The following is a 25376-nucleotide window of genomic DNA, read 5'->3' as shown; positions in this document are numbered from 1 at the left end:
ACTATGTCCAAAACTAAATCCATCTCCTCTCTCTACTTCCAAACCCCACTCACTAGTCCGTGTCCAGGTTCCTGCTGATAAAGCACCACCCTTTTTAGTTCACCAGACTCAAAGCCCCTCCTCCTTCTCATGGCCTCCCTTCCTTGACTGGTAAACAGCCAAACAGGGCTCTGGTCTCACCAGTCCAAGTTCCCCTCCATTCGCTCCCACCATTCTGGGGAGGTCCTCACCATCCCTCTGGTAGACTTCAGGCTGAAATCTGCAATGTTAGACCAGTTAAGTACATCAGAGTCACCTGGGATGCTTGTTTAGAGGCAGGCTGCTGGACCCCACCCTGGAATTCATTTTTGTTTGTTTTTTAGGTCTGAGGTGCAGCTCTCCAACTGATGATGAAGCAGTCCCTCATGGTCCACACTCCCAGGAACCACTGTTATTATACACTCTCCTCCCTCCCTTTCTACACTTAAATGAATTCTTGAATCTTATCATGAACCGATGTAACCCTTTTTAAATCTGAACATTTAGGCCTCTGGTAATGAAGTTTGGATGGTAATGGCTATCACCCACCAAGGACCTATGGTTCCATCACAGTCTGTCAGGTTCAATCAAAACAACTCTGCAGGCTGGGTGTGGTGGCTCACGCCTGTAATCCCAGCACTTTGGAAGGCCAAGGCGGGCGGATCACCTGAGGTCAGGAGTTCGAGACCAGCCTGACCAACATGGAGCAACCCTATCTCTACTAAAAAAATACAAAGTTAGCTGGACATGGTGGCGCATGCCTGTAATCCTAGCTACTTAGGAGGCTGAGGCAGGAGAATCACTTGAACCCAGGAGGCAGAGGTTGCAGTGAGCTGAGATTGTGCCATTGCACTCCAGCCTGGGCAACACGAGGGAAACTCTGTCTCAAAAAAACAAACAAAAAACCCCAAACAAACAAAAACACTCTGCAAAATACACAGCACTGCCCCAAGTTTTCAGGACAATTTTGTAAAAAACCGAGACTTCAAAAGTTAAACAATTTCTAAATTCCACAATAACAGATTGGGTCTATGTATTTATTAAAAGGGCTCTCTCCTCAGATACCCTTTTTTAAAAACTAAATATGATGGAAAAGGGAGTCTTAGGAAGAAGCATTTCCTTTTCAGAACAGGGCAAATGAAGGGGCCTAAGAGGAAAAAAAAAAAATACAGAATGGCCGCGTCTCAATTTACAATTCATTGTGGTACAGCACAAAACAAGTCCATCCATGCTCCAAGATCAATTTAACAGAATAAAGAGAGTCAATCACGGTGGCTCATATCTGTAATCCCGGCACTTTGGAAGGCCAAGGTAGGAGAATGGCTTGAAGCCAAGAGTTCAAGACCAGCCTAGGCAACATAGCAAGAGCCCATCTCTACAAAAAGAAAACAGTTCAGTAGACTCTGCTTTCATTCACCTGCCTAAACCTAAAAACGTTCTGTATGACTTTTGTAGATCATATCCTTACCTGTTCTAGTTTTACTAAGGACTAATAAAAGTTAGGTCTATATGTACTATGTTTATTAACAAGGTCTTTTATTGCCTTTTCTGTCTGTGCAAGAATGATCAGTATCAACATCAGAAATCCAGAAGAATTTCTAAGTTCATACTGTTGTTTATAAATGAAGAGGGCTCATATGAGCCAGCAAATGATCAATTCCCACAACTGAATACAACTTTTCAAAAATGCCCTTAATCGGAAAGCACGTTCCTGTACAGCAGTCCATTTCCTTCTCATAAAAACCCCGTGAGGGCAAGCAGCATGATCTCACTGTCCTCATCTCAGGCCACCCAGCTAATACACAGTTCACGGAGGAGCCACGGCTGGTACCTAGATGAAGCCACAGATGGCATGGACCATCAAGGGTCATTTCTTTACCACTGATTATAAGAAAGAATATATGTCCACAGATCCAAAGCCAGATGCAGTGGCTCACGCCTGTAATCCCAGCACTTTGGGAGGCCAGCGCAAGCAGATCAAGAGGCCAAGAGATCGAGACCATTTTGGCCAACATGGTGAAACCCTGTCTCTACTAAAATACAAAAAACTAGCTGGGTATGGTGGCATGCACCTGTAGTCCCAGCTAGTCAGGAGGCTGAGGCAGGGGAATCGCTTGAACCTGGGAGGCGGAGGTTGCAGTGAGCCAAGATCACGCCATTGCAGCACTCCAGCCTGGCAACAGAGCAAGACAAAGAAAGAAAAGGAAGGAAAGGAAGGAAAGGAAAGAAAGGAAAGAAAGGAGGAAAGGAAGAAAGAAAGAAAAAGAAAAAACGTATGTTAACAGATTCAAATACGAACAAGACCAGTTACTGCCCCCAAAAGTCAATCTACTTGCCAGAAATCTACAACAGTACTATGGAATTATGGAAACAACTCAAAACAAGGTGGCATAATAACAAAGGCAAAGGTGTTGGGGTCAGGTCGACCAACATCAGCCCGTAGTTCTAAACCCCAACTATATCACGCTTTCCTTGCCCTGTGCCCCGGACCTGCACTTAAGCTGACTCTAGATTCCTCACTTGTAACAGAGATGACACATCTCAGAATAGCTGTGAAAAATCATAAATAAAACATGACAAGTTTATAGGACTATACCTAGCATGAAATGTTTATTATATAAATGGTCACTAATGTCTTGTTACACCTGTTTATATAGGCCCAGTGATAAGTTTTATACATTCATAATTAAATGTTAGTGGTATGAACCCCCAAAATTTAAGACAGGTCTCAGCTAATTTAGAAAGTTTATTTTGCCAAGGTTGAAGATGCACACCCTTCAAACAGCCTGAAGAAATCCTAATGACATGTGCCCAAGGTGGTCAGAGTACAGCTTGGTTTCATACATTTTAGGGAGACCTGAGACTTCAATCAATACATGTAAAATGAACACTGGTTCAGTCTGGAAAGGCAGGACCACTCGAAATGGGGAGGGGACTTCCAGGTCACAGGTAGGTGTGAGATAAATGGTTGCATTCTTCTGAGTTTCTGATTAGCCTTTCCAAAGGAGTCAATCAGGTATGCATTTATCCAGTGAGCAGAGGGATGACTTTGAATAGAATGAGAGGCAGGTTTGTCCTAAGTAGTTCGCAGCTTGAATTTCCCTTTTAGCTTACTGATTTTGGGGCCCAAGATATTTTCCTTTCACAGTGGAATGACTTAAGTTTGCCTTTTCCTTCTTTATTTAGGAAATTAGGATGATAAAATGTAATCAGCAATTTAAAAATGGGGCTGAGGGAGGGCTGAAGGATGAGTCACAAATTTCTGGCTTGAGTGACATGGTAGAAAGTAGTGCCAATGACCAAAATGGGAAAAGCAGACAAGCATAGGGTGAGTGGTTTGGAGTAGGGAGCAGGAAACAGGCAATAATTAGGGGGAAATGAGTTCAGTTTGGATATCCTGAGTTAAAAGTACCTATGAGTCATCCAAGCAGAAATGTCCAAAAGATTGTCTGAGAGGAGAATGAACTCAGAGAGACTTGGGGGTCTGTTGAAGTGTGGAGAGCAGCTGAAGCCACAGAATTATTGAGGTTTCCCCCCAAAAGGCTGAGCAGACTAAAAGACAACCACCAAGTATGAAGCAGGAACATACAAGGGCAGACACAGCAGGACCTAAGAAGAAATTAAAGAAGCCAAAACAAAGCAGTCGAGAATGGTGCAAAGGGGCTGGGCACAGTGGCTCATGCCTGTAATCCCAGCATTTTAGGGAGGCCAAGGCAGGTGGATCACTTGAATTCAGGAGTTTGAGACCAGTATGGGTAACATGGTAAAATCCTGTCTCTACAAAAAATACAAAAAAAATTAGCCGGGCATGGTGGCTTGTGCCTGTACTTCCAGCTATTTGAGGGTCCGAGGTGAGAGGATCGTTTAAGGCCAGGAGGTAGAGGTTGCAGTGAGCCGAGATGGCACCACTGCACTCCAGCATGGTTGACAGAGCCAGACCCCGTCTCAAAAAAGAGTGGTACACAGGAACCCAGAAGAGAAAGCTTTGATGAGTATTGATGAGTAGTATCAAATACTACAGAAAAGTGGTATCAAGGGCTAACAAGTCACAACAGGGTTCAGTGATCAGAGGCCATTTGGGACATGGACAAAGGCAGTTTCTATTGAGGCCAAGGAAATCAGGAGATCAGCCATCTGTAGGGTCAGTCCCTCCTAAACGGTAAAATTCTTTAGCTTCAAAACTGAAACTTACCATTCTCCCTCAAACTGACCAAATTAATGAAACATCAAATAGCAACAGGTTGTAAGGTTTTCTTTCACAGAAAAGAAATTTGCAAAAGAGATGCAGTCTAAAACCACAAAACCGTTTAACATGATCTTTGCTGTTAAGTTCCCATCTACTTTCTAAAGCTGCTCCCAGGGAAGCAAAAAAATTAGTGAATTCTCTGCCAAACAAAAACTGAAGGGGGAAAAAACATAACTTTCTAAATAAATTTCCTTTCTGATAAATCTCTAAGGGCAATACACTTAAATTGCTATTTCAATGTTACTTTGAGAAATGTGTTACCACAGGAAGACAGGTTTGGTTTCAATAGGCAAATCTCTTACATAATTCCATTTAAGCAGATTTCTACCTGGATTTCTCAATAAGCCTAAACTCCGGTTGAATTTAGTAAATTGCTCTTCCATGTCATTTTTCTTGTTCTTTGTAGTGTTAGAATCATAGAAAATGCTGTCCCATGCAATTTTAAGTTAAAATTATAAAATGGTTTTACGATATAAATTACGGCACAAGGGAATGTTTGGGCTGGCAGTGTCAACTGGTTAAACAGGTCAGTGGAGCTCAAAACATTTCCCCTAAACATCTGCTCAGGCTAAGAGGTTTTTAAGTTTACTTCCCATACAAATATTTTTCAAAAGTTAAATATCTCAAATATTAATAACTACTATAGAATTATCATTAATACACAGCAAAAAATTTGAAGATCTGACAATTCTGAAATATGTTCCCCTAAAACTACTACTCACGCTTTGTACGCGTCACTGAATTTAAGCAGGCAATCTCTCCGGATGTTCTGGTAACTAATTTTATGTATCCTTCAAACTCTTTATCATATGTGGCTATCTTATCTATTTACTTATGAGACAGAGTCTCACTCTGTCATCCAGGCTGGAGTGCAGTGGTGCAATCTTGGCTCACTGCAAGCTCCACTTCCTGAGTTCAAGTGATTCTCATGCCTCAGCCTCCCGAGTGGCTGGGACTACAGGCGTGTGCCACCATGCCCGGCTAATTGTTTCTTGTTTTTTTTTTTTTTTTTTGTATTTTTAGTACAGATAGGGTTTCATCATGTTGCCCAGGCTGGTCTTGAACTCCTGAGCTCAGGCAATCCCCCCACCTCAGCCTCCGAATGTGCTGGGATTACAGGCATGAGCCATCGTGCCTGGCCCATATGTGGCTATCTTACTTCATGATATACATATACTATCACCTCTTGTGGAGCTTTAAAACAACAACATCAACATAGCAGGGACTGCTCCTTCCCCAAATTCTAGTTCAACATACCTCAGGTGAGTCCCAGCATTCCTAATTTTTAAAACTTCACAAGAATTGTGATATGCACTCTGCTGCCCTGTCCCTGTGGAGACACTCTACCTTTTGGCAGGATCCCCCAAAGTTCTGGGGAGCAACGTGGCCACTGCATTCCTCATGGATAGCAGGGTATGACAGAAGAAGTAAGTGCAGAAAATGAAATCCTGCTGGCAAGTCACACAAAACAGATGGCAGAGTACACAGGCACATCTCATAGACATTTCAAGAACTCACAGCAATTTGGAAGCTCCTTTAACCTTGACCCCCAACCCCCTGGAGCAGTATTTCCAACACCCACAGAGAAGGGAGCCTGGTCAGTTTCTTCAACGCCCCCACTCAGCCATTTGGTCCTGGATGTGTTGGAGACTCCTGTTCACTGCCTCCTCTGTGCATGGCTGAGCATAAATAGCCACAGTCTTCCAAGCTGTGCTCATTTAAGATGGGATTAGAGACACCATTCTCAACCAATTCTCTTTCTTAAAGGAGGGAATATCTGAGTCCTACTTACATGCTACTCACTGGAGACAGAATACAAATAAAAAGATGACTTGAACAAAGATCGTATACATTAGGAGCCTCCAGCCTCACCAAACCTCTTGAAATCGTTTTGAGACAGGGTCTCGTGCTGTCACCTAAGCTGGAGAACAGTGGCACCATCAGAGCTCACTGCAGCCTCAATCTCCTGGGCTTAAGTGATCTTCCTGCCTCAGCCTCCCATGTAGCTGGTACTACAGTTGCTGGCCACCATAACCCAGCCATTTTTTTGCTTTGTTTGGTAGAGATGAGGTCTGTATTGCCCAGGCTGGCCTCAAGTGATCCTCCCGCCTCAACCTCCCAAAGTGCTGGGATTAAAGGCATGAGCCATCATTCCTGGCATTAACATAGGTATTTCTGTTTCACAAGTTACACATAAGACTACAGTACAGGAAAACCTCAGCACACGGTTAGCAAGCCACACAACTAGAAGATCTTCCTTGAAACCCAGGGGAAGAAGAGAGATGAAAACGCAAATAAGTTAACGGGACAGTCTGTAGAACAGGCACGAGGCAGAACCAATGCCAGCTGTAACTGACGTGACCCCAAAAAGCCAATCTATGGAGAGCATTTGAGGTAAGGCAGCCTGTAAACGCTCCCTTATTTTTCTGTCTTCCAGGAGCTATAAGGAGCCTTGTCATTAAACTTTACAAAGTGTTTCATGGGGAATGAAGGGTAGGAGAAAGAAAATGATACAGACTAGACAGTCAGTCTGAATTTATTAAAAATCTGAATTTTTTTTTTCAGTGGTACTTCTGACAACTGTACTTATGCCAACTGTAAACCAAGATACTAAGCCGTTCAGTCAACATATATTAAATGTTTTCAGTGGAAAAGTACTGTGCTAGACACCATAAAAAAAGAGACCCAAAACTCTGAAATGGGCACAAGTCAATAAAATTAGAGAAGCTTCAAAAGAGTGTGCTAAGCATGCGAGTTATTAAAAGTGCTTTAACACAGTAAGATAATGATTTTAAGTTTGTTTTTTTTTTTTGTTTTTTTTGTTTTTTCCTGAAGAAATCTGATTTACTTTCAAAGCCCTCAAAATTTTCAGAGAATAACACATCTCGAATACCTGGTCTGTCAGAGCATGGATTCCCTATGAGCGCGTCCCTGGTCTCACTCAACTCTCCTCACCCCACATGCCACTTGCTTGCAACAGAGTGTGATTGTCTCCCTCATTCAGGGGTGCCCATGCGCTCCTCCCAACAAGCTGACCACAGAAAGCTGGCAAGAGAATTGGAAAAAGGAAACTTGTCAGCACTCTTACCCTATGAGACAAGCAGCACAGTTTATAAACACCAGCTCTGACCTCCCTGAAAATCCCAAAGCAGCAGTAAATGGAGAAAAAGACATCACATATACATACTGTCAAGCCCAGTAAAAGCAGAGTGACCAACGGCTAGGCAAAATCAAGAGAATTCATTCCTTTTTCAGATGCCCACTGTCCAAGCTGAAGCAGGACAACGGCTGAAAAGCCCCTGCTCTTAAACAAGGTACTAAATGCATCCGGTTTATCGCCACTATCTCAGGTTTTCTCTTTATGTTATGCTAATGGGTTTACAGCCCAGTCCACTATGAAATGTTTTAAAGATTTAAGATAACGTGCCAAGAACTTCTCTCAAACCCTGAGTGTGCTAAAGTCCTCCTGAGCACCTCCTTCCTGTATCTCCTGCCTCACCTCTCAGGAGTCCCAGGTTTCTACAAAATTCACCATTCCCAAACACACCACTCAACCTCGACCTCTGCTTTCTCTCTTCAGTCAACCTGAAACCCCCTCTCCCACTCTGGAAATTAGTCATCCTCCAGGTACAGCTCAAATATCACCTGCATGCCCATGCTACCCCCATGGAATCTCGCCAGCCCTTTCTGTGAGCTTAGAACACCTGGCTGGCCCCTGAGTTGCAGCACTGGCTTCATTCCGCCTGAGCTCCCCTCCTCCCAGTCTCTCCAGGGCTGGTCTTACCTGGCAGCATCACCCACCACCCTCCTGCTCTCACTCTCATCACAAGCAGAAGCAGATGCTTCATATGCACTTGCTGATTAAAAGATTCCAACAAGGAGCTCCCGAGACTGACCCAGGCCCTATCTCCCTGGGAAATGTCCTTTTTACTGCAACACCTATCCTGGAAAACGTTCTTTTTCAGTGGTGCTCTCCATGTTCAAACACACCACCAACTAGGCTCCTGCCCAAGTCAATCCTGCTGGGCTACACTGCCAAAAAGAATGGGATCATGTGCAGTCATGCTTGGGCCGACAAAACCACCTTGGCAGGGCACCGGGAAGCTAATAGGTTTGTGCATGCCAAGGCTGGGTGGAGGCCTTTCCTCCTCTGAAGTCTGTTTAATGAGGAGCTCTAGAAGACCTGCTGCCTTCCCCACCAGGACTTCAAAGATGAGAATGGAGCACAGAAGCTTTTCTCTGGAAGGAAACCAGAGAGTAATATGGAGGATGAGTTCAGCCTTTTTCCACTTCAGGGTCAGCTGTCTCATTTGAGCCAAGTGCAGAGGAGAATCCTACGTGAACCAGGTGGTCACCTCCATGTCAAATGCTTAATGTTTCCTCAAAAAAAAAAGGCCTCAACTCACGTTCAGTGACAGCTTGCAAATGCTCAGAGAGCTTTTAAGCACCCTAGGTTTTTCCTACCTGGGGTTGCTGACCTCACTGGCGTAGTATCTAAGCATTCACTGCAGGACAGCACCACCTGGTGAGCAGTCATAGCTCAAATACCTGAGGTGTCCTAGGATAGGCTCATAAAAGGGAGAGGGCCCTGGCAGCCATGAAGGGAATCGTCTCCCAGCTGCTGCGTGTCCTTTAGCCAAGGCTCTTTTCATAAAGCACACCTCAGCAGAAAAGGCAGGCTTCTCATCTGTCCTAACCACAACCGACAGATAAATATAAAAGAATACCCATCACAGCCCACAGCATGCCCGCTCTCAGACCCTCTGTCCAGAGGACCCACAGATGTGTGTTCACCCTTAAAATTAAATCTAATAGGTCATGTACACATGCATCTTCTCCCTGGCCTCTTCCCCACCCATTTATAAAATCACTTCTGTAAGGGCAGCGGGTGAAAAGTCCTTTCTGAGTTTAAAACTACAAAGGCACCACTATAAATTACAGTGTCGCAGAGGTCCCATGGGAGGCAGCTTCCTGAGAGGAGGAGGACTCTCCCTCCAGCCTGTTTTTGTGGTGATGTGATCACAGAGTTTAGATTCTGTATTTGGTCCTACATGGGTTTTAAGGGCCTTCTGCAGTAATTACAGAAAGGAAAAAGGAAGGTCAATGAGACCGGAGCAACTCTGAGTGGTGTCTGCGAGGTTACTTATAACTACAGCCAGGTCACCTACCAGGCTCAGAAAAGAAACTATGCCTTGAGTTTTTGTTGTTGTTGTTCTTCAGAATCAATTTTAGATTAGCAAAAAAAATCATGAACTTTTACTAACCTGTTTTGGCATTCCTCTGTTCAAAGGCTTTTCAATGCACAGCCAATATTTGGGTCCATGATAGTTTTGCAAAAATGAACATTACACCACAAAATATTCTCAAGCAAAAGATGACAAAATACACTTGTTGCGGAAATTTTTATGAACTAAAACACAGGAGGTAAAAGTCTAGCTGAATGAGGACTTCAACTGCCCACTGATAGCTTTTTATTTTCAGATCTAATTTCCCACTGACTCAAAAAAAAAAAATTCATAGAGAATTATCACAGTGTACCTACTGGTCATCACTTTCTTGCAAGGATGAACAGAGACACTTCAAAGTTGTTTATCCAATAGAAGTATTCATAAAAAAAAAATTTTTTTTCTTCCAAAACCCTTCTAAAAACCTAGCATTGGGCCTCCTCAGACCACAAGACAAAGGCTACTGTATGTGTTCATGGACCAAAGTGCATCTCCATCAGTTCCATGTGACGGTCCAAATCCTCCACTTGTAAAGGGTTCTGCAGCAATGACTGTAAAGTGAGGCCCAGAGAGGCTAAACTACGTGGCGAAGGCCACTCAGGCACAGCCAGAGCTAGTTCATGAGGACGTTCGAGTCACACTCAACTGGAGCAGAGTGGAAACAATACCACAGAAATCCTAAAGCAAATAAAAGCAGCTCTTCTTTCATTTTGAAAGCTGCTGCTTAATAGAAGGCAGGCTTACATAACAGAGGAAGACGGGAGAACTTCGTGGGGATCTGTCCTACATGTGGGGCTTGAGCAGCAAAAGGCATTAAACACGCCGATTTCCATCCCAGATTGGCTTCCATTTCCATGAGACAGGTGTCCTGCTAGTACTGTTATACCTGTCAACCTCCCTGGGGCAGCTTTCCATCCCACGGCCCATAAGAAGCTCCTAGGTAGCTCAAAAAATTCTGAGGCCTGGAAGTAGTGAAACAGGATCTCTGGGGATAGGGCCCAAACTTCACTGGTGCTTTTCAAACCTGACCAGCTGATTCTAATGTGTAGCCAGGATTGAGAATCACTGCACCTGACCAACTAGCTGTTTCTTTTGTCCTCCTGATGGGATCAGGTGGGAAATATTTATGCCTCAAAAAAAGGGGGAGAGAGCTAAAGAAAGTTAGAGTGAACAATTATTTGCAAGTGATGATCACTCGGGTGGGTGCAAGTTGTGGCCCAAGGAAGAAGGCAGGAGGAAGGATAGACTGGGCCAGTCCCTAAGTGAGCCCTGCATGGCACCGTCCATTGAGTTCGGCTGCTTTGGCAGGTGGAGGCAGGGGCAAGAAGTAGCAATTCAAAGCTCACCTGTAAAGAATATTTCCATTAAGTGTTAACTATGTGAGAAGTGATATGATGGTTTTCAGATGTGAGGAATTTACTGACCCACTGTATTTGCCACTATGATTTCACCTGTTATTCAAATAGTCCTAAGAGTTATTCATTTTTGTTTTTTACTTAGGACCCATATTTTCTTGCTCACCAAGTCTGACAAATCACAAGTCATTGAAGGATAACTACTTAGAGCCACAGTGCCTGAAGAGCAGAGGTTTCTTTGGTATAAAACTAGCTGTTGCACATGCAGATTGAATGGGACCTTCATTTTATGAGCATCGTTATGTTTTCAGATGTGACAGAGACTGGATAAGAAAGAACCTAGGGTGAAGACTGCAGGAACACCGGCTCCAGCTGAGGTGCTAATCCAGCTGTCACTCCCAAGTCCCTTCATTCTTAGGGCTACCTGCTTGCTACCTGCTCTTCTGTAACAGAGACAATCACAAGACTGTTGAGTTTAGATGCCTTATCCCAAATTTCTGTTTATCATGGGAAGGAAATTCATCTGCTTTGCCTTACCCACCCTTTACCAATGTTTCCCAAAGTGTGTCCCATCAGTACTAGAGCAACCTCGGCTGTTCCTGGGCACCTCCCCTCCCCCGCAGCCCATGGGCAATCACACCTGGAGCCCAAGAGACTGCATTTGCATCAACCACACAACTCAACGATCTGTGAACCAGTCACAAACTTACAATTCCTCCTTTGAAATGAGTTCCTCAGCTGTGCTGATACATCTGTCCCTAACCTCTGCCACTTCCTAACTGGTGATTCACAAACTCATCCATGTCCACTTACTTGAATCCTACTTGCATCCCACCCTCCTGGCTCCAAGCCCCTGACTTAAATCACTCTTCTCTGAACTCACACAAGATGCAAAAGCACGACTTATAATTGAGAGTTTCAGGTCTGTTAGTCCTCTCTCCCAAAGACAGCTAGGCTTCTTTTTTTTTTTTTTTTTTTTGAGACAGAGTTTCACTCTTGTTACCCAGGCTGGAGTGCAATGGTGCAATCTCGGCTCACCGCAAACTCCGCCTCCTGGGTTCAGGCAATTCTCCTGCCTCAGCCTCCTGAGTAGCTGGGATTACAGGCACGCACCACCATGCCCAGCTGATTTTTTTTTGTATTTTTAGTAGAGACGGGGTTTCACCATGTTGACCAGGATGGTCTCGATCTCTTGACCTCGTGATCCACCCGCCTCGGCCTCCCAAAGTACTGGGATTACAGGCGTGAGCCACCGCGCCCGGCCACAGCTAGGCTTCTTGATGACAGGGTCCATGACATCCCACTGAACCTTTTGCAGGACTCAGTACATTTAGACTGTAAGAACAGTGGCTGACAGACAGGCCAAGCCCTCGCTCAGTCCTGGGTCTTCCTCCATTCAGCTTCTTCTCATTTTCCTTGAGAAAACTTTCATTCTTTCCTTCCTGTGACAAAATTGATTCAGGCAAGAGTAGAAAAAAAAGGCGGGGAGGCCTATCCAAGACAGAAGTCATATGCTGCAACCTCAGCTTATCCACAAAATACCAGGAACCAAGATGCAAGGAAGTCTTCAAAGCTGCCGAAATCTGGGGCTCAGTTCCTGCACAATGCAGAAGGGAACTTCCCAATCCTCACACCGACCCCCAACACCCCTTCTAAGGCCCTCCCTCAGTGCCCTCCCACTGTCTTTCAGATTCAATTCTAACAGGAGGGAATATGTGATTTTCCTGGCCACTGTAAGGTAAAAAGAATGGAAGGGCAGTGTGATATGGGCACAATGACAGCCCTGAGAAGCTGTGACTGACAGGAGAGAATTCATAAAATTCAAAACAGTAGATTACAGGCTGTTACAGTTTTAATAGCCTTTCAATCCCCAAATGCATCCAAGGACACCAAGACAAAGCATTTTAAAGCAGAACAATACTTGAAAGATGACCCTGAGCACCAAGAAAAGGTTACTTTGCTCACAGTGTGTTTCTGCCACTATATCCAGGAGAGATGTCCACATGGCTAACCTCAGTCCACAAGAACCAAATGTCCTCAAAAATAGGAAGGGGACTGTATCCAACTGCAATGTGCTGTCTCCGTGTGGTCTCTAACACCAACAGAAACCAGGATGGGTTTTCTCAAAAGCACTGCCATTCTGATCTGGAATGTTCCATCTGAGTACTCTCCCATTCCTTATTCTCATCTACCTTTTCTTATGGTATCTTTGAGTAAAGCTCCTCACCAGATGATAAACTTCTTTGAGCAGATGGACTACGCCTTTGAATTGATGACATGCCCCTACCTCCTCCTAAGTCACCAATGAAGCCTGATGAATCTCTGCTTCTTCAATCTGCCCAGACACCTAGGGCCATATGACCTTAGGAAACAAGGCATTTGAATGAGAGTGTTTTTAAACAGCCTAAGCATTTCTATACTCTCTAAACGTATTAAGTTTCCAACTTTTTTAAAGATGATAAAATTGGTTTAAGTGTTAGGATTCTGTGAGCAAAGAGCCAAGCTTCAGTTGACTTTGGAATTTAATCTGTATGACAAACAGAGCCAAGGAATAAATTCTGCACTGTTATGTGTGCTTATGTGAACCACAAAGGCTAGGGTGAGTTTTCCCTTGATCTAAAGCAACCTAACCTCAAAGATCTTTAATCATTCATCTACTCAGAATGGATTATTGGGTGATTTCGTATTTCTTTCTTTTTTCCAAAGCTCAGCTTCCTGATTTATATATTTATTTCTTGATAAGTTATAGCACCCAAAAGCACCAATTTGCTTTTCATGAATGTAAATTCTTTCCTGAATTTAACTGACAGTTCTGTAATAAAGGGTTATAATTTACACTTCAGAAAAATTGAGGAATTTGTTTTGTCTAAATTGAATTTAAAACTACATCCACTTCCAGATTCACATAACTAATCCTCAGTTTTCAAGCTCATCACTGAATATATCCCTAAGATCTGTTCACTTGCAAGCAGGCTAAAAATGAGCTACCAGGACACTAAAAACCTCTCTATTTAGGTCTAGGCTATCAGGACATTCAGGCCTGGCCTGTTGTTTTTAATGTCCACAGCCCTTCTTTCCCCACAGCTGAAGCCTCTTAACCCTCGCCCCCACACTCCCCTTGCTGGCTCAACCCAGCGGGAATTTCTAAGATAGAGATTTAAATAGCTCTGGCTAAGTTGCTCTTGCTGCTTAATGGCAGGCCCTGACCTTGTATCTAATAACTTGGCTTCTTGTTCCTGCATTCCACAGGCCTAACCCACCCTCTAGCTCAACTCTGATAAGGAGCCTGAGATTCTCTCTGGATAGCCTGCTGCATGCTGCCTTGCTCTTAGCAATCTTCCAGGAGACTCGAGGTCATTCTGCATCCAAATGGCCAGAACAGGTCAGGGGACATGGGTGCCAGTGTCAGGCTACTCATATACCCTGAGCCACCAGCCCTTTCCTCCTGACACGTGCTCTCCCTCCCAGCTGCGGAGGCTGGATCTGCTGCCCTCAACTCTGAGCTGGGGGTTCCAGGCCCAGTACCTCAGGACTCATGAGGAAATGACTCATCACAAAAAGCTGAGGGTCCTCTGGCCAGAACACAAGTCACGAGATCTGGATCTTAGCTGTCAAAAAATGTCAAAAAAACAAAGCCTCAACAACAAACTGAGAAAACAGGATCTCTCTCTTTCTGGAGAATTCAACACCCCAATGTTGGTTTTAGGGATGCTGAAGCCACTGAACCCTCCTTTACTAGTTTTAAGGTGAAAACTGAGGAAAAGCAGAGAAATGCCTGCAACTGTGCCTTCTCTGAGTAGAGAAGAATCAGAGAGCTTCTTATCAACCACTTCAAGGCTAACACCCATGGTTACCGAAATTACAACTATGAGATAACTTCTGTCCTAGGAAATCAAGTCATCTTCTAAAACAAAGCTAAATGTGTATCTGCATTTTTATCAATATTCTTTAAAGATCCAGACAACTTAAAAATCCTAGGTGGTTAAACTGTCTTACACTTTAGAGTAACATAAAAAACAGCAGCCTTCATTTTCTGGTCAGGTTATTTTTGTAATACCTCAAGTTCAACAAAATTCTAGCATTTTTTGCTTTCTACTACTATTTTGTAGAAAGACGTTCTCCCCTTGGCTTCATATCTTTGCTTTTTGATCTTGTTAACAATCCAGAAAATTCCAACCTTGCAATTTTTTTTCCCACCCCTGGGAAGGAAAAACACACAGTCACTTAAAAACCAAAAGCAGTGTCAACACTTCCTCAGTGACACAGCTGCTGTGAGTGACCAGTGAATAAAACGGTTTTTGCAGGGAAATGGTGACTTCTCTCCAAAATAATTCTCAACGTTATTGAAGACATGATCAAAAAGAGTACAGAGGCCTGGTACAGTGACTTAACACCTACAATCCCAGCACTTTGGGAGGTCAAAGCAAGATCACTGCTTGAGGCCAGGAGTTCAAGACCAGCCTGGATAACACAGCAAGACCCCGTGTCGCTATGTTAAAAACACAGGCATGGTGGCACATAAGTGCAGACCTAGCTACTTGGGAGGCTGAGGCAGGAAGGATCACCTGAGACTAGGAGTTCAAAACTAGCCTGGGCAACACAGTAACACCTTATCTCTACACAAAATTTTTTAAATTAGCTGGGTGTGGTGGCATGCACCTATAGTCTCAGCTACTCAGGAGGCTAACATGGGAGGACTGCTTAAGCCCAGGAGTCCAAGGTTACAGTGAACTATGATTGTGCCACTGCACTCCAGCCTGATTGACAGAGCAAGACTATCTCTAAAAAATAATAATAGGACATTAGTTAAGCAAGAAATACTAAGTACTTATGATAAAGCACAGTTAAAATAAACTATATGGACACCTGATTTCAAGAGAAGGTGCCGAGACAGGAAAGAACCCACTCTGCACGCCATGAATAACATGGAACAATGCACATGTTCCATGTTACAAACCTTCATAAAAAAACTGAGGCATATGATCCAACAATCTCATTTCTGGGTATTTATCCAAAAGAATTGAAGTCAGGATCCTAAAAAGCTATTTGCACTCCCTATGTTCACTGCAGCATTCACAAAACCAAAATGTAGAAGCATCCTAAATATTCACTTACTGATGAATGGATAAACAAAATGTGATATATATATATATACACACACAACACACACACACACACACAATGGATTATTCAGCCATGAAAAGGAAATCCTGGTACATGCTACAATATGAATGAACCTTGAAGACATTATGCAAGAAAAATAAAACAGTCATAGAAGGACAAATAGCACATGATTCCACTCTTATGAGGCATATAGAATAGTCAAACTCAGCCAGGCACTGTGACTCACACGTGTAATCCCAGCACTTTGGGAGGCTGACTTGGGAGGATCACTTGAGGACATGAGTTCGAGACCAGCCTGGGCAACACAGCAAGATCTCCATCTCTACAAAAAAATCTATAAATTAGCTATGTATAGCAGCACATGCCTTTAGTCTCAGCTGCTTGGGAGAATCACTTGAGCACAGGAGTTTAAGTTATAGTGAGCTACAATCAAGCCAGTATACTCTAGACTGGGCAACAGAGTGAAAGACCCTGTCTCAATAATAATAATCATCAAAAATAAATAGTCAAACTCACAGAAGTAGAGCAGAATGGGAGAGTTGTTTAAAGAATATAAAGTTTCATTCACAGAGGATAAAATCGTTCTAGAAGTCTGCTGCATAACATTGTGCTTTATAAGTTAACAATACTGTACACTTAAAATTTTGTTAGGAGTTAGATCTCATGTGTTTTGTTTTTTATCCATAAGGTTTTAAAAATATGAGTATATAAACTCAAGGATTTAGATTACATTGGCTTCAAAGTTCTTGTCCTTTCTACTGTTTCATTTTGTCTACATGCAAGAGAAGTATAAACAGTAAAGATCAGGCTGGGCACGGTGGCTCACGTCTGTAATCCCAGCACTTTGGGAGACCAAGACGGGCAAATCACATGAGGTCAGGAGTTCGAGACCAGCCTGGCCAACATGATGAAACCCCATGCCTATAATCCCAGCTACTTGGGAGGCTGGGGCAGGAGAATCACTGGAACCCGAGAGGCAGAGGTTACCGTGAGGTGAGATCGTGCCATTACACTCCAGCCTGGGCAATAAGAGACTCCATATCCAAAAAAAAAAAAATTAGCATATGCTATAGTTTGAATGTGTCCCCCAACTTTTATGTGTTGGCAACTTAATCCTCAAATTCTTATGTGGAGTGGAGGTGGGGCCTTTGGGAGGAAATAAGGATGAGATGAGGTCACTGGAATGGGGTTCCCACGATAGAACTGGGGGCTTGAGAAGAAGAGGAGAGACTTGAGCTGACATGCATACTCTTGCCCTCTCGCTATGTGATACCTTCTGCTATGTTATGAGGCAGGAAGAAGGCCCTCATTTGAAGTCAAGCAGATGCCAGCATCATGCTTCTGGACTTCACAGCCTCCAGAACTGTGAGAAATAACTTTTTCTTTTTTATAAGTTACCCAGTCTGTGGCATTCAGTTATAGCAACCGAAAATGGACTAAGACAGAAAATAGGTACCAAGAATGAGGTCACTGCTATAACAGCTGAAAATGTAGAAGTGGCTTTGGAACTGGGCAGTGAGGCTAGAAGGGTTCGAAGGAGTAAGCTAGAAAAAGCCTATAATTGCTGTAAGTGGAGCATTAGGGGAGATTCTGATGTGGTCTCAGAAGACAAGAGCTAGCGGAAAGTCTGAATCTTCTTCAAGATTGCTTCAGTGGTCATGGCCAAAATGTTGGTAGAAATTTGAACAGTAAAGGCCATTCTGACAATGCCTTAGACAGAAATGAGGAACAAAGTATAGGAAACTGGAGTAAAGGCCATCCTTGTCACAAAGCAGCAACAAGCTTGGCTAAATTGTGTCCATGCCCCAGGTCTTTGTGAAATGCAGAGCTTGAGAGCAATAAACTAAGATATCTGGCAGAAGAAATATTTAAACAGCAAAGCATTCAGGATACTGCACGGTTATGGTTATTTTTGACCACATCCAGTGAGATGTGAGAGCAAAGAAATGACTTAGAGACAAAACGTATATAATTAGAAGGAAAACAGAATGGGAAGACTTCAGTACTCTGATCACATAGAGTGAAAAAGGTGCTTCCTTCAGCTGCACATATACTAAAACTGGACCAATACACAGAAGATTGGCATGGTCCCTGTGCAAGGATGACATGCAAGTTCATGAAGCATTCCATGTTCAAAAAAAAAAAAAAATGTTTTAAACCCAAGCAAAAATAAAATATCTAAAAGTGTTTTAAATCTAAAAAAAAAAAAAAAAGAGTGAAAACTGTGTTCAGGAGAGGAAACAAGGCTGTGGCTAGGTGATCATTTGTTAAGGAGATTACTATTGATAGATGAAATTATCAAGAGAATGAGAAAAAGAAAACTGGCATTTCAGAGATCTTTGAGGCTGTCCCTCCCATCACTGGGGTCCAGAGCTCTAGAAGGGCAGAATGGTTTCAGGAGAAGGACCCAGGTACCCTCCATGGGGTTGCTGCCCAGGGCCCCCTTGGGTCTCTGCTTTCTGCATCCCAATGCAGCACTCCTCAGCCACTCCACCACTAAGCAACCCTAAGTGCAGCTCAACCCAGCACTCTAGGAGGTACAAGCAGCACGGACTAGCAGCATGTACCAGGCTCAGGATAGTCCAAGCCACCCTGGGACTCTACAGAGTCCCTACCAGCAAGAAGGCCCTCCCAGATATAGCCTCAAGACACTGGACTTCATAATTTCCAAAACTGTAAGAAATAAATTGTCTTTATAAATTGCTGAGTCTTGGGTATTCAGTTATAGCAACAGAAAAAGACAGCATATAATTAAAGGCTAGAGTGTGGGGTAGAAAAAATGGAGAGGGACAGGAAGCCAAAGAAGCTGAGGTCATCTAGGAAAGCCTCAAAAAAAAAAAAAAAAAAAAAGACAACATAGGCCCAACCCTGAAGGATCAGCAGGGACCGCTACAAGCATCTGAGTAAGGACACTGTGCTGGGTCCATGCCAAGAAGGCATGCTAGGCAACAGCTTTTTTTTTTTTGAGACGGAGTTTCGCTCTTGTTACCCAGGCTGGAGTGCAATGGCACAATCTTGGCTCACTGCAACCTCCGCCTCCTGGGTTCAGGCAATTCTCCTGCCTCAGCCTCCCGAGTAGCCGGGATTACAGGCACGCGCCACCATGCTCAGCTGATTTTTTGTATTTTCAGTAGAGACGGGGTTTCACCATGTTGACCAGGATGGTCTCGATCTCTTGACCTCGTGATCCACCCGCCTCCGCCTCCCAAAGTGCTGGGATTACAGGCGTGAGCCACCGCGCCTGGCCGGCAACAGCTTTTAAAGGCTGAGGAGGACATGACCTAAACACTGGAAGCTAAAAACTGAAGCAAGACCAGACGCACTGGCTCACACCTGTAATCTCAGCACTTTGCGAGGCCAAGATAGGAGGACTGCTTGAGGCCAGGTGTTCAAGACTATGCTGGACAATAGCTACACCCTATCGCTACAAAAAATTTAAAAGTTAGCCAAGAATTGTGGGTACCCCCGTAGTCCTAGCCATTGGGAAGCTGAGGCAAGAGGATCACTTGAGCCCAGGACTGGAGGCTTCAGTGAGCTATGAGCATGTCACTATATTCCAGCCTGGGCGATAGAGTGAGACCCTGTCTCTACAAAAAAATAAAAAGAGCAAAAAACACTGAAGCAAAATCAAAGGAATTGGTCAGAGTAACCTAAACCATTTACAATCTAGCTCTCAGAATTTGAATGTTCACTGCATCCCTGAAAAGGCCTTTATGTAAAACAAACAAGCAATAAAGAAAGTTTTAAGGTACAGCCCTCCAGACTGGCTCCATGGGGCCAGTCTGATCAGTTAAATGATCAGAAATAAGACCAAATAAATAGTATAGCATTTTCAAAGAAATAAATAAAAATATGGCATTATAGTGAAGTCCCATGTATCCAACATCCCTGAAAAATGTAGTGTGCCAAAAAAAAAAAAAAAAAAGAATCCCTTAGATAATGAAACCTGTGTTAATGGGAGAAATCTACATATGGACTGGGTATTGATGAGTCTTAGGAAATTATCCTCATTTTGTTTTGTGTTAATGACATGGGGGGGGATCTTTATTAATGAGTTACAGATACATACTATTTACAAAGGGAATTACATAATGTCTGGGATTTGCTTTAAACTGCTGGGGATAAAATATAGATCAAATGTTGCAGTTATGCAGAATGAGTATCTAGAAAGCTAATGTACAACATGAAGACTATAGTTAATAACATTGTATTGTTTACTGGTACTTTGTCAAGAGAGTAGATTTTAGGTACTCTTACCACAAAAAAAGAAAGAAGGAAAGGTAACTATATGAAATTATGGGCATGTTAATTTCCTTGACCATAGTAATCACTTCACTATGTATATGTGTATCAAGCTAAGTACAGTTACCGGTGGCTTAATGATAGGGATGGAGAATGGAAGTGCGGGATTCAGCGTCAGCATCACTGTGTGAATGTGAGAGTGTACTTACACAAATCTATAAGCCTGGGCTATATACTAGAGCATGTTACTATCCTGAATACTGGAGGCAAATGTAGCACAAGGGGAAGTATTTGTTTATTTAAACATATCTAACCATAGAAAAAGCACAGTAAAAACATGATCTAAATATGATCTGAAAGATTTTTTTTTTTAGATAGTCTCACTCTGTCACTCAGGCTGGAGTTCAGTGGCACGATATTGGCTCATTGCAGCCTCTGCCTCCCAGGTTCAAGCAATTCTCCTGCTTCAGCCTCCTGAGTAGCTGGGATTACAGACACGCACAGCCATGCCTGGCTAATTTGTATATTTTTAGTAGAGATAGGGTTTCACCATGTTGGCCAGGCTGGTCTTGAACTCCTGATCTCAAGTGACCTGACTGTCTCAGCCTCCCAAAGCGCTCTAATTACAGGCATGAGACATCGCGCCAGGCCTAAAAGATTTTTTTAAATGCTGCGGCATAGAGTACTTACCACAAATGGAGTTTGCAGGACTGCAAGTTGCTCTGGGTGGGTCAGTGAGCGGAGAGGTGAGTGAATGTAAAGGTCTACGACATTACCGTACACTACTGTAGACTTTATATAAACATTGTACACTTAGGCTACACTAAATTTATTTCAAAAATAAGGTAACTGTACTATAACATTATAATGGCTACCATGTCACTAGGTAGTAGGGATTTTCCAGTTCCTATTATAATCTTATGGGACCACCATTGTATATGCATGCCATGTTGTGGCACATGACTATTTGCAAAAACAGCAGGTTGTAGACCTTAAATATATACACTAAAAAGTAAACTGCTCCAACAACAACAACAACAAAAAAAAAAGCAATGTAGGGCTACTGAAACAAGATTGACGAAGTGCTGATATTTGTGAAGCTGGTTGGTAGATACACGATGGTTTGTTATATGCCTCATTACTTGTATATTTTTGACAATTTCTTTTTTTTTTTTAAGATGGAGTCTCACTCTCTTGCCCAGGCTAGAGTACAGTGGCATGATCTCAGCTTACTGCAGTCTCCGCTTCCCGGGTTCAAGCGATTCTCCTGCCTCAGCCTCCTGAGTAGCTGGGACTACAGGTGAATACCATCACACCCGGCACTTTTTGGTTTTTTTTTTTTTTTGGAGACGGAGTCTTGCACTGTCGCCCAGGCTATAGTGTAGTGGCGCGATCTCGGCTCACTGCAGTCTCTACCTCTTGGGTTCAAGCAATTCTCCTAACTCAGCCTCCCAAGTAGCTGGGATTACAGATGTGTGCCACCACGCCCAGCTAATTTTTTTGTATTTTCAGTAGAGATGGGGTTTCACCATGTTGGCCAGGATGGTCTTGAACTCCTGACTTCAGGCGATCCCACCCACCTCGGCCTCACAAAGGGCTGGGATTACAGGCATGAGCCACCGCACCTGGCCTTATTTTTGACGATTTCTATAATGACTTTTAAAAGCCATGAGTGGCCAGGAGCCATGGTGCATGCCTTTAATTCCAGCACTTTGGGAAGCCAAAGTGGGAGGATTGCTTGAGCTCAGGAGTTTGAGACCTGCCTGGGCAGAATGGTGAGATCTTATCTCTTTCAAAAATGCAAAAATATATCCAGGCACAGTGGTATGCGCCTGTGTTTTCAGCTACTCAGGAGACTGATGAGAAGATCACTTGAGCCCGGAGGGTGGAGGGTGCAGTGAGCCAAGATCATACCACTGCACTACAGCCTGGGTGACAGAGCGAGACTCTGCCTCAAAAAATAGGCCATGGGTTACCAATTTGGTATAAAGTTTTCTCTAAAATTTGTCAGAATCTGTCTATTTTACATATACAGATCTCTCTCGCTCTCTACCTAGAATGTCCTTTTATTTTACCTGGACAACTCCTATTCATTCCCCATGACCACAAGGCATTCCTTTCACTCAGAAGCAGAAGTCTCAATTTTCCCTATGCTTCCACTATATGCCACTCATCTCATTATGTAACCCTTAGTATACTGACTTATATTTGTGTATGAAACCATGTGCCCTCCTAGGCTGTGAACAAGGAAGGGACCCTAATGTGTTTATCATCACACACTAACCCCTGGTATATAGTGTGCACCTGATGAACATTTGGGTCATGAACAAGACCTAGCCCAAAGTCGTCAAAAACCCAGTTGTCCTGCCAAGAGATCTTAGGAATGTCTGTCAAGCCATACAGCCTGTGTGCTTCCCAAGCTGATGATCTTACCCAGTCAGGCATGCCAGCTTCTCCAGGCCACCTCTATTTCTACTTTCCAGCTTGTCATTTCTTATGAATAGAACCCCGGAACAAATGTCCTTAATTCAAGTGGCCTCCAGATCAAAAACAAGAGGTCCTAGGCACACACTTAGAAGAAACGTAAATACACGCTAGCACGTACCCTATACATGCACTACGTATTCTGAACTGCTCAGAGGGCTTCCCTGCTTAACTCCCAAGTTGCAATTGTGAATGGGATAACAACAGCGTCAGATCAGACATGGTGGCACTCTGGCCACACCTCCAGGATGACACTGCTCCATCAGCTTTCAACAGCGTTCAATGATAAAAACAGGAATACCACCAAAGGTTGTTGGGAGCAAGTAAAATTATGTTTATCAGGATTTCAAATTTTTAAGTAACAGAGCTCTTTTTTCCACAGTTCCGAAATACTGAAAAAGACACTCATCTCTCCATTAACTTATTGTCAAAATATTTCAGCTGTCTTAATTTAAGACAGGTTTTAAGGTTTTTAATTTGTTTTAATGGGACTTTACATGTCCTGAGAATTCTCAATTCTTCCTCAAACTTGGACTTATGACCTGTATATCAGATTCCAGCCCTTAATTATACGCCAACCTATACTGTTTATACATCTCTTGAATGTGGACAGTAAAGCAGAAAAGACTGAAAGTTTCAGGTAAAAAAATCGAACTGAAGTTCAGCATTTCCTTAAATTTTAATTTCAGTTGTATTCTGTTAAATTTAAATTAAGTTACCATTTTATTTTAAAATGTCTCCAGCAAATTTCTGAATGCAAAATTACTTTTTCTTTCTTTCTTTTTTTTTTTTGTTAAGAGATAGAATCTTGCTACATTGCCCAGGCTGGAGTGTAGTGGCTATTCACAGGCGTGATTCTAACACACTACCACCTCAATCCCCTGGGCTCGAGTACCACTGATCCTCCTACCTCAGCCTCCTGAGTTGCTAGGACTACAGGTACATGCCACCTTGCCCAGCTACTTCCCTATTTTTAACAAGTTCCACCAGAAGCATAGATTACTTTGGTTATCTTTCAAAAAGAAAAGCCTAAATAATTTTCAGCTGAATGAGAGAAGGGTACAAACCCTGCCCTCCCCACTAGAAATGATCTCAAAACCACTGATGTCTACCTACCAAATTATATGACAAAAGTCAAGGATTACTATATCATTATGTGTAAACTACCCTTTAAAAAAATTTTAATTACCCTTACATGTTCACTTACAGTATTATCTATAAGATGATCAGATCATTTGGTTTAGGGTTCTGTTCCAATGAAGTGAGGTCTCTTTTCTTAGCCACAGGTAACTGCTAACTCCGGGCATCTCACAAAGGCAAAAAGACAATCCAAATCTATACTGGTACTAGCAAACCATTTTGAATACCTTGGTAATGACTCAGAAGATTTATACAACTGACACATTATATTACACTTTAATCCTACCTTTCCACAGATGATGGAAAGATAAAAGTAGAAGCATTATGGTATCTAAAAAGACACTATTGGACCAAAGGCCAGGGGAAAAAAAAGAGACTGACTATACTACACAACAGGTGTGTCCAAGAAGGTTGTCTATATCACTCAATAGATATTTGTGTCCAAAGGGCTCTGGCTGTACCATACAGCAGATGTATGACCTTGTGGACTAGTGTCTTAAATTCATTGCCCCGAACAGCTTCATGGGCAAAGCCAGTGAATTCTATCAGAAATGTTCAAGTCTTTCTGAATCTAAATTCAATTCAAATCCACAAATTCTTAATTGACTTCACACTAAAAAAATAAAGCAGGTAAAACCCTTAACACAGTGGCTAGCATGCCGTAAGTATGTTGTAAATGCTGTGGCCGTCATTGAAATAAAGAAGTTTAGGTTTGTATGTGTTAAATATAGCATATATTTAAATCTCTCTGGTGGGACTTTTTCTGAAGGAAAAAAATCGCTTTAAAGTGCTATTCTAAGGCCAGGTATGGTGGCTCATACCTATAATCCCAGCACTTTGAGAGGCTGATGTGGGTGGATCACTTGAGGTCAGGAGTTTGAAACCAACCTGGCCAACATAGCGAAATTCCATCTCTACTAAAAATACAATTAGCTAGGTGTGGTGGTATGCGCCTGTAATCCCAGCTACTCAGGAGGCTGAGGCAGAAGAATCACTTGAACCCAGGAGGCAGAGGTTGCAGTGAGCCAAGATGGCACCACTGCACTCCAGCCTAGGCGAGGGAGCAAAACTCTGTCTCAAAAATAAAAATAAAAAATAAAGTCCTATTCTACTCAGCATTGTTAATTCAAAGGAGCCCTCCATGAAACAATAAATTATTAAGTCCTGAATGAAAGGATATTATCCTCTCAAAATCAACTAGTTTTGTTTAAAATTAGATTTTCTCTTGGCAGCACTCAGGAAGACATCGTGAGTGCTTTCAAGACTCATTTGCTCAGCATACATTTACTAACAATTGCTATATGAAAGCTGCAGCTGCACCCCTGTAATCCCAACACTTTGGGAGGCTGAGGCAGGTGAATTACTTGAGGCCAGGAGTTTGAGACCAGCCTGGCCAACATGTCAAAACCCGTCTCTACCAAAAAATACAAAAATTAGCCAGGCATGGTGGCAAGCACCTGTAGTCTCAGCTGCTTTGTGAGCAGAGATCGTGCCACTGCACTGGAGCCTGGGCAACAGAGCAGGACTCTGTCTCAAAAAAAA

General features: G+C 43.0%; 1 protein-coding gene and 1 non-coding gene across 10 annotated transcripts in view; one reads left to right on the top strand and one right to left on the bottom strand.

The window, feature by feature from the left end:
- TANC1 (tetratricopeptide repeat, ankyrin repeat and coiled-coil containing 1) overlaps positions 1–25376 on the bottom strand; it is a 262375-nt gene that overhangs the window by 187387 nt on the left and 49612 nt on the right. The window lies entirely within an intron of this gene.
- LOC119474173 lies at positions 17998–18104 on the top strand. Its single transcript, XR_005203464.1, has one exon. It is a non-coding gene; the product is annotated as a U6 spliceosomal RNA (small nuclear RNA).

This window comes from Cebus imitator, unplaced genomic scaffold, assembly GCF_001604975.1.
Source record: "Cebus imitator isolate Cc_AM_T3 unplaced genomic scaffold, Cebus_imitator-1.0 Scaffold10, whole genome shotgun sequence".
NCBI lineage: Eukaryota > Metazoa > Chordata > Mammalia > Primates > Cebidae > Cebus > Cebus imitator.
This window is presented reverse-complemented; position numbering and strand designations above follow the sequence as displayed.